Below are 21606 nucleotides of genomic sequence, written 5' to 3'. Positions count from 1 at the left end.
TTTTTTTTTAAAAAGACAATAAATAATAAATTGTAAAATTAAAAAATAATTAAACAATAGATAATAAATTGTAAAATTAAAAAATAATAAAAATACAACGTTTTCCTAAACAAATATTCACAAAAAATATATATATCTTATAAAGTAAGTGTCATATTTGTAAATAAAATAATATCAAATGGCAAAAAGTGAGCTTTTAATGGCTATAAAAGAGAAAACTGTATAAAATGACTATTTTGCTCAATAATTTTGGTTTTATTGAAAATTAAGTTGAGATAATGATAATTTCAAATCAAACTTCACCAATTAATTGAAAGTTTGTTAATCAAAGGATCTCATCTTTAATAATATAGTAAGATAACTCAAACAATTACTTAAAATGTATTTTTTTTTTCTTTTCCGTATTTTGAGGATATATATATATATATATATGTTAACATATTAATATGAAAAAAGGAATTATTCACAGCGTTGTACGCTTTGCATGCAATTATTCTTTTTTTTTAATTAATATTAATAATAATTAGGAATCCAAATCGTTCCATTTTCTGTCCATTTGTCGGATGTCTACTTGGTGAGAAAATATGGGCGACTAGAAGTATCCTCGGAATAAAATAAACAAATAGCACCGAATTCGATTTTAACCATATTAAACTAAACTAGGTTATTCAATGGAATTGAGTCAATTGACGCACATTAAGTGTTGTGTCCCCAAAGACCACCAAAGCGAAGCAATACTACCACTGAATCTCCTGAGAGTCAAAAGCAAGACGAACAAAGCGACGTAAAGGTCTGTTTACGTTGATACTCGCATTTTCGGCTCTAAGCATCGATAAGTTAGATCCTACTTATACAGGCATTATCTTGACATACATTTAACGGTTTTCATTCATCAATAAATATGAGGTCCATTATTTTTTAGTAAACCCCGCATGTATTGTTAAATTATGATTCTTACATCTATCATAAGAATAATGTCTATAAAGATAGGTTAAAATGAACCCCCAAACATCTACCCTCTGCATTTGCATTCACACTAATAAAAGTATCAAAACTTTCTCCAACAATTATTCCCTTGTCGAAAATCATCCTAATAGATGGAATATTGAAGGCTTGAGAACCTAGAATTTTGTGGTTTGGAAGAGTCCAACATCACCCATATCAAAACCTTGATATAATTTTAGCATAAGTAAATCTCAATTATAGGACCATGGCTCCTTGGTCAATGGATCTACTAGGAATGTTAATTCAGGGGGTCATGTGCATTCGGGTTGGGTTGACGAAAAAATTATCCAAATTTTTTTTAACTCACCCGAGCCTAACTCGGACCAACCCGACTTTATTATTATTTTGTTATTATTTTAAAAAAATAATTAAATAAAAACTCTAAACATACCATAATAATAATATTTACTTTAATTACATGATAACAAAATCTAAGTTTATACATAATTTAAATTTTAAAATATAGTTATAAACGATTTAAAATATACTTGCTACCAAAAAAAATCAAAAATCAAAAATAAAAATTGTACAAAATCAAAATTAAATCATGAAAATATATTTCATAAATATACAATAATTTTTTTTTCAAATATACAACATATGAAAATGTAAAAAAAAATTTCTTATTTTATATAAAAAAAACAAATAAATAAAGAATTTGGATCATCTATCCAAACCCGGTTAATTTTTTCGAATTAACTTTCATGTCAACCCGAATCCAAAAACCCCAAAACCGAACCTAATATTTTTCGGATTGAATCATATCAAGTTGACGGGTTAGTTTCTGACACCCCTAGATCAATAAGCTTGATCTTTGAGAGGAAAAAAGAAAGTATTTGATGAAATCACTTTAACATCCAAAATGTAAGATGGTTGTTTGAGTGATTCACCAAATTTTTTCTGTTTTATCTTAGAAGTCAATAGTCTACCGACTAAACCGATCGGAGTTAGTTTATGACCCTTGGCCACGATTACGTAGCTACTGGTACAAGTTTGTCTTCATCTACTGTGATTGCTATGGATTTACAATTATCAGTAAGTGAATCCATGGCCGAAACCACCGTGGTGTGAGCCATCCCCGATATGGTAAAACAAGTGAGTAAAGTAAAAGATGAAAGAGACGAGAGACGCGACAGACTATTTTTTAGAAAGGAGTACACGAAAAGAAAATGATAACAGACAAAGCTCTTACAAAAGAAACTAGAGAGAAGAAATATCCAAAAAGGCCGCTTTGGGAAGCATCACTTGGTCTAAGGAATTAATACAACAGATTTCAGAAAACAATTGAAGCCTTGACCACTACCGACCCAAGAAACCCCCTTTCATTAGCACAAGTTAACTTTGCTGGCAATGCTATTTCATATTGCCATCTTCATTTCTATCTTCTGGTGAGGCTCATAATTTAGAAGCTCAAAATCAGCCGCCCCAAATGAATCGATGTCTGTTCTCTGTGTGTTTATATTCAGAATCTGTAGGGCGACGAAGCAAATATCAATTTGAGAATGCTGGAGAAGAGTATTGGAAAATGAAAACCAAGTAATGACGATAAACTGTAACATAGAAGTGCATAAAGCTTGCAGCAAAGCCAGATGATGCCCTTTTCATGCCGGACTCGATATTTAAGATGAGGGGTAAATCTTAAACTTCAAGAAAAGTTACAAATGAAATTCAGAGAGCTCAACTATTCTAAATTCCCCTTAGGGGGGCCATCGAAGATGGAAGTTGAATCCATGAAGGGCGTAAGTTCATAACACTGTCATTTAACGAAATCCATGTAAACCAAAATCACATGAAGTAACCTGTACTTACTGGAAAAGGCCTCGGAAGTTTCTTAAGTTGCTCCTGCAGAGGGTGTACATGAGTTTTATAAACATGAGCATCCCCAATCACATGAATAAAATCGCCAGGAACAAGACCTGATAATGGTTCACAAATTGGAAGTAGAATTATCATTGAAGTGCCCATAAATAAAGTACTAACAACTGCTCATTTGGTTTCGATAGGCATAGTTCGTAAAGCATCATGTACCCCAGCAGGGGTGCCAGAAATTTGTCGTAGAGGGGCAACATTAAAACTGACTTAAGGTGGGAAAGATCATATTTTGCATATATTTAATATATAAAATAAGTTTGTAAGGATTTAAAATAGAGGCGAGATGGTGCTGCCAGCACTCATCTGGCTCCATCGCTCATGTACTATTTGCAATAGGAACTCAAAACTCCAAAATTTGATGAAATAGATAGGTACCACAAGCATGGGCGATCATGCAAGTCAATAGAGCATATGAAGCAATGTTAAATGGCACCCCAAGACCCATATCACCAGAGCGTTGATACATCTGGCAAGATAGTTCACCATTGGCCACATAAAACTGCATCAAATCATGGTGTTATATCCGTAATTTGTTGAGAACGTAAGGCGAACCAGGCACCAAGGGGCATGGTGAGGCACATTGCAAAAAAGTGTCGTATATCAAACAATTTCAATTCGAATTCAAACATAACCAACTGATCTAAATGAAGCCAAGCAAACTAAGAACTTATTAGTATATTAATCTGAAACTATAGCGTTATAAAATCCCAAATTAAGTGTTTAGGTCACCAACCTGCGCAAACATGTGGCAAGGAGGTAATGCCATCAACTTAAGGTCCGAAGGATTCCAAGCAGAAAGAACAATCCGCCTGTCATCTGGTTTATTATTTATCTTGTAAATAATATCTAACAACTGATCAAACCCTTGACCGGTATAATCTGCGTGCATGTTGGTGTATCTGTTGACACAGATCATCAGATAATGTTTGAGAAGCAAAAGATCAAGGCTTTCTTTAATATCAAGTGGAAGAATTATGTTAACCTGGCACCAAAATGTCTCCACTGAAACCCATATACAGGGCCCAAATCTCCTTGTTCCCTCTCTGCCAATCCCAAACTGAAAAATGACAAACACAATATCTCATCAAATCTGGTCATTGAATCAACCAAGAATAGCCAACATCTAAACTTTGTCATTGCCTGTTTAGATATTCTCTGGATGCGTTGCCATCCCATATATGAATTCCCTTTTCTTGCAGAATCTGCATCAAGGCGGTTGATTAACATCAATGGTTCTATCCTTCAAGAAGTGCGACAAAATCTCATAAACACATAAACTGAGTGTACACAAAGTAATGATGGAATATCGGTCGAAATCCCAGGCTTAGAAACAAAACTGAAGGAATTTAAGTGCTAACATTTGTCAACTAATGTGATGCACATGAGAATCATTACAATTCACAGCTTAAAAGATGAAAAACATTGAAAAACTGACATTGAATTATCTTCTGATATGATGATCATTAGTCTTTTTCATTTGTTCATGAAAGGATTGTTCACCTGAGCCAAGAGATCAAACGCAAATGCAAGTTTGTGCAGAAAGTAACTCAAACACGAAACCTAAATATGGAATTATCAATCGGTTAGAACCGAACCGAAATTGGCAAAACCGAACCGACTGAAACTAAATTTCGAATAATCGAACCGACCGATTTTTAACATAGAAACTGACTAAACCGAACCGAATAAACATCGATTATTTCGGATTCCGACTGAAATAACCGATGTTTTTTTTAAAAAAAATTATCAAAGTAATTCTCAGATCCATCGTCTTCCTGCAGATTCTAATATGGTTTAACTTTCTCAAAATTAAGAAAGCACTCCACATCAGTAATCTTACTGATAGAAGATACCGTTGGTTCGAAGACTAGAAAAATTTACTCTTTTCAAGAATAAAAAGAAGATTTACCTCTCACTTTTCTAGTTCATTGGTTTGAAGATAAAGAAATTGAGGGACATAAGGCTAGACTTGGTTCGAACTTCGAAGACGCACAGACAGCAGCCGAGGAAGAGAAATCCAATTCATGGAAAGAGACGATGTCAAGCTGAAGATGGGCGAGGGCAAAAGAAAATATCGGTTTCTTGTTGGGCTTTTGACATGTTTTTTAAAGCCCAACACCAACATAATTTGGAAAAATGGCAAAATCGGACCCAGTAATAATTTTTTAGATATATATTATTCGGTTTAACCGATTTTTTAAAATTCAAAACCGAAACCGAACCGAATAAACCGATATTTTTGAAAAAAAAAACCGATGTACCGACTAAACCGAACCGAATTTCCGATTTAATTCGGTTCGGTCGGTATGTTTTGCTCACCCCTAGCGGATATTGGGCTTCTTATATTTATTAAGGCCCAGTTCATCTAGACCTGTATCAGTTCACTTCAGTGATTACAAAATCGAAAGTTGGGAAAAAAATACCCAAGAGAAATATCTAAAGAATGGTGCCCCATCCACTTGGTATACTTAGATCATAAAGTAAGAAGGTTACAAATATGCAGTCATCCATGTCAAAGTCATAAAAAATTATAAAATGCATAGCTCTACTCATTTTCTTTAAAGGTTCAAAGCTAAATTCAGAAAATCCAACACCTTTTGCATGGCAATTTAAAGGATACAAGTATGTGCGTGAGTGAGTGAGAATGTACTCATGGTTCATGATACAGGGTTATTTCGCACCGTCATCTTAATAAAGCAAAAAAAATTTCCCTGTGTTGCAACCACGATTTATCTATAATATTAGTTGAACTAACTGAAAATAAACCCAGAGATAATCTCCATACCCTATTCAAAGTTATTCTCTAACACGAGCTAGTTAAAATTCAGCAAATAACAGAATGAACATTAATTCCCCTCCCTCACATATTTATTTATTGCCCTCTTTCTAGACTTCTCAGGGTTTATGACTCTTGGGCTGCTTGAATCTAGGCCCACCAATAACAGGTCCGTAACAAGCTCCATCGCGTATACGTTGCAAAAGTAGATAGATGCAAAATCAATATAAACAACAGATTGTCCATACAGGTAAAGCAAATTTTAAAATATTAAATAATAGCAAAATAAACATAACAGACATCACTTTGTATAAAAATTTGCTCCATGAATTTTTATTATCAAGCAAAGGAAAAAGTCGTACTTAGTATTTTATCAATCAAACCCAAGATCCACAGTCATAAGTTACACATCTCTAGTTGCAGTACATTTTGGAGTTGCAAGTTCACTTGCAAGGGTTACTTCGATCCTACCCCATGGGCATTACCCCATGGGGTAGGTGGAACTCTTTCATTGGTCTAAATCATGGGGGGCCCCACATCATTCACATCAATGATGTGGGGCCCCCATAATTTGACCAATCATGTGCTTCCACCTATCACATGGGGTAAAACCCATGGGGTAGGATGAAATTTTCCACTTGCAAGTATGTTTGGGATTCCATGTAAGCAAAACATTAAATAGTTACTTCAAATTAAGGAAATTAACTCAAACATATCATGAGTACCCTTCCAAAATTCCATGATATTTACTACTTCAGACCTTCCATATTTTCACAATGGTAATTTACAAGCAGGGTTTAGCCCTAAAACATATTTTTCACGGTCAATTATTGAATAGACAAAGAAACATAATTAGTAGACAATTACCTTGGCATTTGTGGAACCACTGATGAACCACAAAAGTTCTTCAACCACTCCTCGCCAAAAAACCCTCTGTAATATAAACAAAAAATTACACTATCAATGGCCCACAACAAACAATGCCAATTAAGTCAGATGACCTACACGCAAAAAATTTAAGCAGAGACATGGAAACTGTTGATTTTACCACAGATGCATATATTTCCATGTTGAGCTTGAGCATAAACAGAGAACCATGAAAGTCATGGGAGAGAAATTCATTGTTGAGTCTATCAAAACACAAGGATCATTACCTTTGTCGTCAGAAGAGGAAATGATTTCCGCAGATTAAAGCGCATCTGGGGAACAAACGGTAGAATAATCAAATGTGCAACACAAGGATTAATGAAGTTGAAGGGAGGCCCACAAAACATATTTTCTCTGTAATCCATAATATACCTGGCATCCAAACTTTGAAAAAGTACCAGTCCCTGTCCTATCATCTTTTCCGTTTCCATTTGCAATAATATCTTGCACCAATCTAAGATATAAAAACTCTTCATGCTTCTCAAATACCATCTTCGGCAAGAAAGTGAAATTTGAGACTTTTAAATGTTGGTCGTGTGATATGCTGCCATTGCAGCTTGTCTCGTTCATTGAATTGCCAGGTCCCGAGGTGGAGGTTCTCAAACGGACATATGTCACAAAACAGTACTGTATACCAAGCTCCTCGAAAGGTGACGAAGAGTACCATGGCTGGTAGACAGACATGTTAATAGGTGGAATAAAGGTGTCACATTCAATGGAAGTGCTAATTTCAGTAATGTGGATTGCCTCACATTCCGGAGCATTAAGTGCCTCCCTACACGCGCCAATAAGATGTTATTGTTCACTTCACATCGAGTACACTATTATACCTTCAAAGGAAACTACATATGAGAAAACAATATGCATACCTCAATATTTGGCCACCTCCTATGAAAAACACCTTCTCTATCAAAGAACAATATGGGGTTTTGGCTAACACTTCCAAAGATGATGATACACTGTCACATGTAATGACACTCTCGGTTGTGGCAACTCCAGAATTTGCGGAATGTGTCAGTACAATGTTAAGGCGACCAGGCAATGGCCGAAACTAAGAGGGAATGCTTTCCCAAGTTTTTCTTCCCATCACCACAGCATTCTTCCTTCCAGGATCTGATGTTTTCATAGTGATCTCCTTGAAAAATTTAAGGTCTCCAGGCAATCTCCATGGCAACTTACCATCTTTCCCGATACCCATATCACGAGTTGCAGCCACCACAACTTGGTAAGTCCTCCGGGTAGGTAGCTGAGTATCTGCCTTGCCATTAGACGAGCATATTACTGAATCGGTGCCCATTACTATATTTCTCCTGCAAAATCTGTGTCTAGCAAACGCGCTAGAAATTCCAAAAGAATGCGAGAATGATGAGACTGAAGCTACAGTGAAGAAATTGATACAAATCGAGCCTAAGCTAACCTGAAAATTTTAAAAGATACACAAATTGTCATTCAGTTGTACCAACCAGGAACACACATCAGATATTGCCAAGAAAATACTATAGTCGAGACAACATTACTTGGTGCGGAAAAAGTAAAATTGGAAAACCAAAAACTTTCCTTTCTGTTAGAAATGCCAATAAGAATTTGCCTCACGGACATTTTAAAGTTTATTAAACACCACGACAATAGCATTCACTGGACAAAATTCCGCATTTATATCAAGACCGCCTAGATATAGAGGGATATTTCGCCTGTGCCAACAAAGTTCATTCATTACGAAGGAGAACATTGTAAAATCATAAATAAAAGTTAACTGATTACAAAAAAAAGTGCAAAGCTCATACTTAACACGTCGGTGAAGGAACACTTTCCGGCCACAGGACTCCAAAAGTAATATACAAATTCGAGCGTTGAAGTAAAAATTAAAGTAAATATTTATACATTACAATCAAAAATAAATCAAATCACCCAATACAATCAGAGCAGTATATCAAACATGTTACGCGTATGCAATACATGGCTACTGGTGCAATAGAAACCCAAAGCAAATGGCATTTAAGCACTAATATCGCTTGCAAAAAAATCAAAATCTCAACCATCAAATGAAGATTTCCTGAGAAAAGTAACTAGAAGTCGGCTGGAATTTTTTCCAGCATTTCACTTCTTGTTTGATGAATTACTTGAAAGAAGTAGCCGACTCGCGTTTGATATAGGAGAAAAACCCGCCAACACACAGATTGAGCTTTTGCCGACGATTCCGCAAGATTTTTAGAGCTCTCCTTATGTAGATTACGCTCTTCAGTTTATTGGGAATGCAAAATGATCAGTTGCCCCTTTGTTTATCACGAGTTTTCAAGTTAAACCCGCCAAACGCGTATGGGAGAAGAAAAAATTTGAAAATTAAGGTTACGTTTGGACACTTACTTTAAAAATATTTTGTGTTCTATAAGTGAAAAAAATTTAAATTATACGTTTGGATAAAAGTTTTGTAAAATGTTTTTGAAAATTAATTTTAAAAAAATGTTCTTCAAGTATAGTTTTTAATGAACAATTGAAAGGTTTTTTTTAGAAGTTTAGCATGGAACCATGGAAAGCAAAGATGATCAACGTGACTTTTAAAATGTTAAATGTTTTTATAAATAATTGTCCAAACACATTTATTCTTAAAAAAATTTAAAAAAAAATTATAAAAAGTTTATAAAAGAAACTAAAACGTTTTCTAAGTACACATCCTTGTATTATATATCTCACATTTATCCTATCACCAAACTATGTCATAGGGTATTTAGATATCATTGGATTGATAATAATTGAAACATTAAAAAAGACTATTTGCATATAGATGTTTTAACGAATAACACACGTCAAAAAATATTTCTAAACTTATATTTATTATTTTAGAAGGATATTGTCTAACTTCTTAAATTTTTCAATTTCTTTTGATAATACTAGTGAATTCTAGAATTAGTGAGCTTGTTGAAATATCTAAATCATCACTAGAATTAGTGAGCTTATTGAAATATGTAAATCATCACTAGGTGTCAATTTTTTTCATATTAGTTGCACATGTCATATTCAGTGGACTAAAAACTTTACGGACACATATTCAACTAATTAAGAAAACAATTCATTATTTATGGACATATGATATCCTCAAGTTATGAAACAATGTAAAAAATCTTTCAGAGTAAATGGTATGAAATCTAAACGATTTCGACAAGACGTTTCAACTCATTAGAATTCAACATACAAATTGTTGTTATCGTCTTTTGAATATAAATATTCATTATGTATATTTGTTCATCAACATGTTCAATCTCGTGATATTTATTTTTTTGCAAATAAATGGATCACATGCATTGTGAATTTTATTTTTTTTTTGCGTACAATTACAATATGAAATCAGAGTACAATAATATAAAGAAATTGTCCGAACAACCGACAGGACTTGAGCATAGACTCGAGACTTGCTTATCTCAAGCAAAAAAATTGCAAATAAAATACTAAATCTACCTAAATAAATTAAAAATCTACCCGCAAGCGGCGGAAATCGAACCTGAGACCATATGGTTTCAGCTTTAGCCAACAAGCAAATGTCTTTTTTAAAATTTTAGTTATGTTAATGACCAATTTTATCTGATGTTTATCATCCTACTTCACATTTACTTTTAACATATTGTTGCAACGTTGCATGTAGTTTTAATGAGCATATTAAATCTAATGATGTTGTTTTATCACAATGTATTCATGTCATGAAACCAAATGAGAAATATCTCACCTTAGACCATATGGCCTCAGCTTTAGCCAGAAAGTAATGCCTTTTTTAAAGTTTTTAATGATGTTAATGACAAGTTATCTCATGTTTATTATCCTGCTTCACATTTACTTTTAACAGATTGTTGCATGCGCGTAACGTGTTTGATATACCGCTCTGATTGTATTGGGTGATTTGTTTTTTATTGTAATGTGTAAATTTTTACTTTAATTCTGACTTCAACGCTGGAATTTGTGTATTACTTTTGGGAGTGCTTTGGCCGGAAAGCGTTCATTCACAGACGTGTTAAGTACTGGTTTTGTACTTTTTTTGTAACCAGTTAACTTTTCTTTAAGATTTTGCAATGTTTTCCTTCGTAATGAATGAACTTTTTGGCACAGGCAAAATATCCCTCAATATATGGGCGGTTTTGATATAAATGCGAATTTTGTCCAGCGAAAAGAGCAGTCAGATCTAGCATTGGATTAAGCCGTCAGATCTAACATTGCAGTAAGCCACAAAATCTCGTAAAATTTGATGTAGAAAGCGAGGACGACAAAACACGCAAATCTCACCTCTCCCGAGTCAAGTTCTTCGCGTGATTTCTCTTTCGCGTCGTCAACAGAGGGATTCTGAGAGATGAAAAATGAGTTTCTTTAGGGTTTCAGCGGTTTACCTCATTTAGAGACAATAATGTCATTTCAATTAGGTAAACCGCCAAAACCCTAAACACGCTCAATTTTCATCTCTCTCAGAATCACGCTTGGCGGCGCGAGAGATCACGCGAAGAACTTAACTCAAGCAAGAGATGTGATATTTAAGTCTCCACTTTTGTTAATAGCATGTTGTGAGCACTTTTTCTTTTTTTTTTGTAGTAATTTTTTTATGTTTTCGTGAATATTTTAAGTTCTGCTAAGTAATGTGGCTTTTGCAGGTTCTATACCCTATCATTAGAGCCATGTTCGTTTCGTTCATCATTGCGTTATGTGCCCGATAGTTTTTTGATTTTCCACACTTGACAGGCTTCGAAATGGTGTAAGAATCAAGGTTTTTTTGCCTCTGGTGCTAGTTCTATTTTCTTCAAGGGTTAATTATCTTCCGATTTTTTTTGAGTTTCGAATTTTGGCTGGATGCTGCCTCAACTCTTTAGGTTCAAGTAGATAAAAAGTTGCATATTTTAGTGCGGAGTCTTGAATTTTTACGTTTTAATTTTGTGTTGCATGAGTTGCATATGTTTTGGTAGTGTTTCTCTATGGATCAGTTCTCTGAGGAATAATTATGACTAAAACTTGGATAAGGGATGATCTTGAATGCTTATGTTAACGGGAAAATTTGTATCGCTTAATCTTTGTCAAAGTTACAGAATTTCGTGTAACAGTTGAAAAGAAAAGAAGGAAACCAGAGAAATTGGAAGTAAGCAGTAAGAAATTATTAAGTACAAGTTGACCGGCACCAAATTTCTTCTGATTAACAGCACTAGAGTTTAAGGGAGAATTTGTTTTTGCTTTTTAGTCCGCTCCGTAAGCTCCTATATCTTTTGATTGGTGCTACTTATGTTTATTTATGGTTTCTTGTGGCTTAAATCAATGCTAGATCTGACGGCTCCTTTCAACCAAAAAAAAAAGAGTCGTTGGATCCACATTCAAGCAGTGCAAGTGCCCGAATGGGACACCAACGACAAATATGATTTGTTGATATGTGATATCAGATTAGCCGAGGAAACCGAAACTGAATTGCAACCTTTTATGCCGGTTTATTTTGTAGTAGTTGTGTAGGGTATAGAACCTACAAAGACACGTTAACAGAGGTTTTATTGTTATTATTGGCAGATTGCTTTTAAAAATACTGATGCATTATATTGTTTTTTATTTGATATGATGTTTTGTTTTATTAGTTTTGCTTATAAACACATATATTGATCATGCTACTATCATACCTTCAAAGGAAACTATAACTTGGAATAACCTTGGTTTTGTGTGTGTTTGGAGGAGTTTGTAGTTATGGAACTTTGGATGTCGTGAATACTTTCATCATCGCATGTTGGTTTAGGAGTCTTTTTTTTGCCTTTCATTTAATCTTTTAATTTTTCGATGCCACCCAAATTCACCATTAGGAAAAATAAGAAGATATTGCATAGGATCGTAACAAGTAAATACGGTGTGCATCACAAAATTTACATCTCCTAGTGAGCAGCAAAATGTTGGTGGTTCCAAGTAAATACGGTGTGCATCACAAAATTTACAGTTTGGAACATTAGGGAGTAAATCTGGACTACTCACTATGCATCTTAATGGGTCAACGTCAAGATTTTGTATCAACTGCATTTGGACTTAGAAAATGTGTTTGTTCTCTTCGTCGAATATTTTTAGCCAATCCACGATTTTCTAAGCTAATGTATTTCCTTTTATGAGATTTTGTTGCCTTGTTAACTTGTGAAATGCTTTCATTTCTACGTGGAGGCATTATCGCAAATTTAAAGTAGTGAACAAGGTATAACAATGTAACTAAAGTAAGCTGGAACTTAATCTTTTCTGAAACTAAGAAGTAAATCGCAATGCTGTACAAAACAAAGATTGTTAGTCACGTGGTGGTTAACTTTTAGCAGTGTGGTACAAGGTAGAATTTAATAAATCTAAATATTGTTACATGTAACCTCGGTTGAAGCTACTAACTAAAACACAATGTCACACAAAAATGGAAAACATTGTAATATATTTCTAATTTCTTTTCTCAAGCGGTAATTAAAGTTCAAGAGGAGAATACATCATTAAACAACAGATGCCTAATTATTTGTAATTGTAATCACGACAAAAACTACGAAGTACAATAAAATGTGATGGAGAAATATGTTTGTTGGTTGGGTACTTTTAAAGTTAACAGCAGAATATAGATCAGAATAGATATTTCCCAGTTCAGTTTTGTCTAAAATGTAGAGTAAAACACACTGAAATACGGAACAAAGACGGGTAGTTAAACACTTAATTAAATAGGGAGCTGATAAAAGATAAGACATATATACAAAGCATCTACCGGTAATAAAATTGAAACCAGAACTTGAACCTGTAGACTGGTCGAGTGGAAGAACACAACAATTCTTTTGATGTTCACATTATGTTTGTGTGACGCGCAGGATTTCAAGCAGTAAGTGTTCCTAGTACAACAGTGGTGCAAATCGTCAGAGAAAGTGAGAAACAGTTGGTAGTTGTAAACTGGCAGATAATGAAAGTAATAAGCAACTTTGTACAGAAATAGATGGTAGAAAATCAGTTCATATTTCATTATTTAACAATCCCTTTAATTTCAGAGTGCATATTTGGAAAATGGAGTAGAGAATTAAATGCTAAGTGGATATATCATATTCGTGTGTTCATACAGCATTGAAATGTGCATTATCAAATCAGTTTCAATCCCAAGCTTAAAATAAGATTCATTAATTCTTCATCCTGTTTTGCATCTAAAAACTGAAGCAAATAATTTTAAAAATTTAACAGGGAGACGAAAGAAGCAGAGCAATAGAAATCAGAAGGTCAAAATATCAACTAAGAATCCATCAATTGAAATATTTTTGAAGCAGTAAAGCAAAAATCCACGTTAAAAAAAACAGTTGAAGTTAAAAACGACATTTATCCAATCACATCTCTAATATATAGTTTCGTTCTACTGGATTTATACATATTTAAAACTGATGTTACATTTAAAAAAATAATGAATTTTATAGAAAATGGAAATAACAATTAAAAACTTACTGGATAGTAGCGTTTATGTGTGTTTAGACAATAAAGAAATGTGTAATTCTGCTTTATGTAGTTACGAAGTCATCATGTGTACATATCTTCATGTCTCAAACATGTATCCACCCCAAATCATAAGTTGTGATGGGGAAAATCAGCCAACATGTAAGTGTGTTATCGGAACCAAGAGAACAATAAGAACGCTGGGTTGAAGCTACATTATGCACAAGCAATCATCAATCGGAGATGGGAAGATTTTGTTCTTACATTTGAGCAAATATTTTATTCAAAAGTAAACTACTAAAAGTATTATTTAATCAATATTTTAAAAGTAGCTGTGGTTGAAGCGTAAAGGGTTGAAATTTTCCATCAAAGAACTAACAATATTAAAATTGAGTACTTTGAGAAGGGAAAAAACCCAGATGAAATAATTAATTCTAACTGACAGCAAGAGGAAAATAATATAAATATTGCCACGGCAAAACACTAAGTATTTGAGATTGAATTGATGGACTGCTAAAATCCCAAAAAAATATCGTAGTAGGATAACAGAATAGTGAAATGAGAATCAATAAAAATCTTAAACTTCACAGCAAAAAGAACCAACGAATCTTTTAAAAATCTTAAAATCGACAACAAAACGTTAAAGAATCCTTTGTGTTTAGCCATTTGCATCAACTCTGATGTGTGGTATAGCAAATATAAAGCACCAAAACTGAACAAATTCTTGCTATCGCTGAAAGTGAGTCCACAGAGTTTTCCATACAATGATTTGAAACAATAAATCTATGGGTCACTAACAGGCTTGCAAATCCTCAAACCTTATACAAATAAACTCTAGATTTCCTCGGTAATAATTAATATTTGTTTTCACATTTGAACTCCAAAACATAACGCAAGCTTGAGAATCAGTATTAGTAAAAGCACGGGTTTAAGTTTGGAGAACGTAAAAATTCGAAGCCAAACCTTCTTCGGGATGAACTCCAGATCACGCAGAAGTACAAAAGCAACTACAAATTCAACGCAACAACCACAATTGAATTCCAAATTAACTTCGAATCGTAAAACTTCAGAGAGATTAGGGAACCATCGTCATTTGAAACCTCAGAACGAGTAGTACAACGTTTATGAAAGGAGGAAAAAAAAAAAGAACCGTCACCTGAAGAAGATCAGATCTATACAGCAAAAAGGTTGTCGGCAAGGTTCCGGCAAATTTCCTTGCAGTATTTCTAAAAAACTTTTAAAATTATAGATATTTTTTTATAAATACTTTCTCAATTTAGGGGTGTTCATTAGGTTCAAATAAACCGAAATTTTGGTTCTCCGAAAAGCCAACCGAACCGAATGGAGAGTCAAAAAATTTCTACTATGAACTAATTTTTTAATACGTGAACAATCGATTTTAATTTGAGTCAAATACATGTTATTAACATGTAACTGCTTTGGAAAATGTATTTGTACATAAACCTTATTGAGATTTGAGAACAAAGATTCACAATTCACAAAGCATACCACTGCCGTCCTACTCGGCCACTCCCATATTACATTTCACAATTCACAAAGCATACCACTGCCGTCCCACTCCCATATTAAATCTCACAATTCAACAAAACCCAAAATTTCAAATTTACATCTCACAAAAACCCAAAAAATAAAAGTATACAAATTCAATCAGTGAACTATAAACCATGAAAGAATTGCAAAATACCTTCGAAATTTCTCTTCATTGTGTTCCGATGGACAAGAAGAAGAGGCTATCAGGGAAGCCAAAAGAGGAGGCGTGGGGGCAGCAGACTGGAACGACAGCGACGGGTTCAAGGGTTCAAGACTCAAGAGACAGATCTGGACTTTGGTTGAAGAGCAGAAGTCGAAGATCTGCAAAAGCGACTCGCTTGCGAGGGGTTTTGAGATTTGGGAGATGGGAGAAAGCGTGAGTTAAAGTTTAAGTCATAAGAATAAAGAGTTAGACACGTTTCGCGCTTTCAAGTTTCAAATATAAATGAAATATAAATAAAATAAATGCTAGGCTTAAAAAATAATAATAAAATAAATGCTAAGTCAAATTAAAAAAAAAAAAAAAAAAAAGGTCCACCAGTTCTATTCGATTTATTTCAATAAAAATCCAAATCGAATCGAACCGAACCAAAAACCAAAATTTTAGAAAATCCGAAAATCGAACCGAATTTTTTGTTTCAATTCGATTCGACCGGTTGACCAAACTGTAAACACTCCTAATATTAATGAATTCTACACATATTAACATTGTCTTTTTAATCGTGAGATATTTTCAGACAAACAAAAATGCTATTTTAAAAATCAAAATAAAAAAATCTAGGTACAACATGTGAAAATATCAACGTAAAATATTCTGTAAGAATCAGTTTGCTTTTCATAAAACTTTTTTAAAACAAGTCATTTTCTAAGTTTTTATTTTGGGATTTTGAAAAAGCTTTATTTTAAGTTAAACTATCACAAATGCACACACGTTGCGTATGAAATATAATGTATAGAAAATAAAGGGTAGTGGAAAAAATGGAAAGAACGGGGCTTGAGATGAGAAGTTGTATTTAAAATGGGTCATGTAAATTATCATATTGTAATTCAATTATTTTATCAATAAATAACTTTGAAGGGTATTTTAGTCTACACACATAAATTATCAAATCAATTACTATAAGGGTTTGGGGCTTATGGTAAGATAAGTAATTTTAAGCACTAAAAAGCCAATCCAAACTCATCAATGACAACATGCATAGATTCCTCAACATTTAGTGTTTTTTGTTGAATACTCTATAAGTCTTGCTACTGGAGGAATGACCCAGAAAAATACCTTCATCGGGCTTGACATCAATAGTCAATTTATTTTTACCATTATTGTGGATAAAATATTTGCAACCGAACAACTTAAAATAAGAAATGATAGGTTGCTTGCCATTCCAGATCTCACGTGAGGTTTTTGTATATTTTTTACATATCATCGATCTATTTTGACGGTAGCATGCAGTGTTCGCAGCTTCTGCCCAAAATCTTTGAGACATCTCAGAATCAGCCAACATTGTTCTGGAAACTTCTTTTAGAGTTTGATTTTTTTCTTTTTGCAACACCATTTTTCTGTGGTGTTTTAGTTGCTGAGAACTCGTGTATGATTACATGATACTCTAAAAATTAAGACAAAGTTTTATTAACAAATTCAGTTCTCGTGTCACTCCTGATTTTTCAATCTTGTTTGATTATTCGTTACAAAAATATTTTGAAAATCTTGATCGGTTGAAGAGTAGTTTGGTCTTTAGTTTTTAGAAAGATGATCCAGGTGAATCGAAAGTAGTCATCAACTATCACAAGGGTATACCTCATTTCCCCTAAGCTTGTTACAGGCATGAGACCAAACAGGTCCATATGCAACAATTCCAAGCAGCGAGTTGAAGAGTTACACCCTTTGTTTTTAAATGACGACATTACTTGCTTTCCAAACTGACAAGCTGAGCATACTCTGTCTTTAGAGACTCGATTTTAGACAGACCTGTTACGAACTCAATCTTACTCAGACTAGCAATAGCCTTGAAGTTAAGGTGATTGAGTCTTTTGTGTCATAACCAGTTGTGATTAAGATTGGATGTCACGAGGCAAACTTGTTTGCTAGACTGAACATTCCATCATTCTTTATAAGTATTTACACACCCGTTTTTTGTCAAATAATGTTATCAAAAAAATATTTGACAATACATGAATGTTTCTGAAATTTAACAAAATGCTCGTAGTCGCACAATTGATTGATGCTTATAAGAGTATGTTTAAAATTTTCAACCAGCAATACATCTTTAACGATGATGTTACCATGAATAATCTTACACTTACCCACAATTCTTCCTTGTGAATTATCGCCAAATCTGATCTTGGTTCCAGTGCATTTAGTCAGTTCATAAAGTAATTTGGCATTTTCTGTCATGTACTCATGTGTCTTGAACACCCACTATCGAGATACCAGACTTCATCCATTAGCTCTTCTACTCATGTTACATGTCATCACAGAGTTGAATAATTTTGATACCCACACTATTTGGGTCCACGAGGGATTAATCTTTTAGAAACTCAAATTTGGATCAGTTTTACTAACTTACTAGTTTCAGTGTTCCTAAAAGTTTGTGCATAGTTATGTGCTCGAGGTCATGGTGTGTGATGTGCTACTGAAACATAAGGTTGTTTTCCCTTACCCAAGTTGTTAAGCTGTTTGCGTCGCTTTTGAACAGGTCGTTGGTTATAATATTGGTTCGATTTCCTCTCACTCGTCTTGATTGAGCCCTACTAATCATATTAGGACTTTTGGTTGTCTCAATTTTGATCTTCAATGGGGCAAACCTGATACCAAACTTATTCTCATTCGTTTGCTCAACTAACTTCCCAACTTTTAGGATTGATTTGTCATAGATTTCTCCATGTTCATTGCACATACATGACTTTACAAAGTGTATGTATTTACCTTTGCACATGTTTAGTTTTGGCAGATTATTTGATTGATTAATGCAACTAGTTTTTATTAAACCCTATATGTGTCTTGTCTCATATAGGTTTTTGCAAACTTTGCATATTTGTTACCCACACTATTTGGGTCCACGAGGGATTAATCTTTTAGAAACACAAATCTGGATCAGTTTTACTAACTTACTAGTTTCAGTGTTCCTAAAAGTTTGTGCATAGTTATGTGCTCGAGGTCATGGTGTGTGATGTGCTACTGAAACATAATGTTGTTTTCCCTTACCCAAGTTGTTAAACTGCTTGCGTCGCTTTTGAACAGGTCGTTGGTTATAGTATTGGTTTCGATTTCCTCTCACTCGTCTTGATTGAGCCCTGCTAATCAGATTAGGACTTTTGGCTGTCTCAATTTTGATCTTCAATGAGGCAAACCTGATACCAAACTTATTCTTGTTCGTTTGCTCAACTAACTTCCCAACTTTTAGGATTGATTTGTCATAGATTTCTCCATGTTCATTGCACATACATGACTTTACAAAGTGTATGTATTTTACCTTTGCACATGTTTAGTTTTGGCAGATTATTTGATTGATTAATGCAATTAGTTTTTATTAAACCCTATACGTGTCTTGTCTCATATAGGTTTTTTCAAACTTTGCATATTTGTTACCCACACTATTTGGGTCCACGAGGGATTAATCTTTTAGAAACCCAAATCTGGATCAGTTTTACTAACTTACTAGTTTCAGTGTTCCTAAAAGTGTATGCATAGTTATGTGCTCGAGGTCATGGTGTGTGATGTGCTACTGAAACATAATGTTGTTTTCCCTTACCCAAGTTGTTAAACTGCTTGCGTCGCTTTTGAACAGGTCGTTGGTTATAGTATTGGTTTCGTTCCTCTCACTCGTCTTGATTGAGCCCTGCTAATCATATTATGACTTTTGGCTGTCTCAATTTTTATCTTCAATGGGGCAAACCTGATACCAAACTTATTCTTGTTCGTTTGCTCAACTAACTTCCCAACTTTTAGGATTGATTTGTCATAGATTTCTCCATGTTCATTGCACATACATGACTTTACAAAGTGTATGTATTTACCTTTGCACATGTTTAGTTTTGGCAGATTATTTGATTGATTAATGCAATTAGTTTTTATTAAACCCTATACGTGTCTTGTCTCATATAGGTTTTTGCAAAATTTGCATATTTGTTAGCATACTTGAATATTTGCTCCATGATCTCATTAAATAATTTAATATTTGATTTTCAACTGTGAGATTCATGCAGTTTATCCTAATTTTCTTATTCTCAGTTTTAAGTTGAGTTATCTCTGCCACAAGATTGAATTCTCAACTGATTGTTCCTAGTTGGGTTCAGTCAAGGTAATTTGTAAATCATTTTGCTTTGACTTCATCGAAAGCTAAGGACAGTTTGTGGTACTCATCTTCCATTTCATGAAATGCAGTGATCAACTCATCTCATGTAAACTCTTCAGAGCTAAAATCAAATACATGTTCGCTAGTAGATCTAGATCCATGAACATTGGCCATTAAACATGTGACTTATTCTTCATCATTGCTTGAACTTGAGTAGCAATCGAACTCGTAAGAGTCCCTGTCAGTATCTTCCCATTTGGTGTTGCTTTCTTCAGCGACTTGAGCTTCATGCTTTTTCTGGGATGAACGCTTGTCATCCTTAGAGTTTCTTTTCCTTTCATAGGGTTTTTCCTTTATCAGACGATCCCCGTTATTCTTTCTTTGGTTTTGGACAATCTGCTATAAAATGTCATGTTTTTCCATAGTTGAAGCATGTTATTGGTTCCTCGACTGATTCACTTTCTGAAATTTTTTTCTGTAAGGCCCTCCTTGATTTTTCCTCATAAATTTTCCAAACTTCTTAAAAATAGTGACATAACAACACTAGTTAACTTTTCGGCTGTTACTTCAACTGAAACTAGAGATTCTACTTTGCGATTAAAGCTTTGGTAAACTGAGATGTAGACTGATTTTCTTCTCTGGTTTTAAGTTAAACTCATATGCCTTGAGATCAACGAATAAATCATGGAGTTTCAGTTTGTTCAAGTCATTTGACTGTCTCATAGCAATGGTCTTCACATCTCATTCTTTTGGAATACCTCGAATAATTTTCAATATGACTTCTCGGTTTGGATAAGATTTCCCAAGTGCGTTTAGCTTAATCACAATGCTACTAACCTTTTCGTCAAATTGTGACATGGATTCACCTTTCTTCATTTTGATGTTATCAAACTTTTGTGTTGACATTGATAGCTTATTTTTCTCAGTGTGCTCATGTGGGGACCTCGGGTGCTAATCTCATCTTATAGGACGATTAATAACAAGAAATATTCAATCAGAATATTAATCTGCTTAAGAAGTAAATAAATACTACAGGACAATTTGCGACGCAAAACCTTTTATTTGGCGACGCAAAATCACGTCGCAAAAGATCAACAATTTTTTTTTTAACCCACCTTGACGCGCGGGCGCGCATAGGGCTCGGGCCAAGGCACCCAAAGTGCCTTGGTTAGGTGCGGCCGCGCCTCTAGGCTGGGCGGGTGGGCGGGCCTGGCCCTCTGATTTGGCTTCCAAAGAGCTGAAAAATGGTTCCTTTACCCCTGTTTTGAATCTCAAACAACATCTAACTTATAAAGCATGAATTCAACATCAAAATCTAGAAAAAAACATGCAAATCCATGAACTAATCAAGCAACTAAACATGGAACTTGACATACAACCCACAAGATCTTACATACTCTTGTTCTTGACAAACATACATATCTATATGTTCAAATGTTCTTATTCTTGCCATACATACAAGTCTTTATGTGCAAATATTTATAACAAAACATACACAATATCTAGATACAAAGGTTGACAACAACTCTACTTCTTATACCCGAAATCACCACATGCTAATCTTGATCTCGTTCTTCTTACAACCTTCTTTGTCCTGTGCTCGCCCCATCTATTCCCATGCACACATACAAACATAGAAATAGCCGGATATCTCCGGTGAGAATTGAATCCCAGTATAAAACAACTAGATCATGCATAACATATAGTTCAAAGAAATACTCATATAAACATCTCAACAAGCATTAAACCAATCTA

At 34.2% G+C, this 21606-nt stretch overlaps 1 pseudogene; it reads right to left on the bottom strand.

Moving 5' to 3' along the window:
• Nucleotides 1-2160: 2160 nt before the first annotated feature.
• LOC140890690 (putative bifunctional dihydrofolate reductase-thymidylate synthase) lies at nt 2161-15939 on the bottom strand (annotated as a pseudogene).
• Between the last annotated feature and the right edge of the window lie 5667 nt (nt 15940-21606).

The sequence above is a fragment of the Henckelia pumila genome, chromosome 3, assembly GCF_033568475.1.
Source record: "Henckelia pumila isolate YLH828 chromosome 3, ASM3356847v2, whole genome shotgun sequence".
Taxonomy (NCBI): domain Eukaryota; kingdom Viridiplantae; phylum Streptophyta; class Magnoliopsida; order Lamiales; family Gesneriaceae; genus Henckelia; species Henckelia pumila.
The sequence above is the reverse complement of the archived record's forward strand: the minus strand, read 5'-3'. Positions and strand labels throughout refer to the sequence as shown.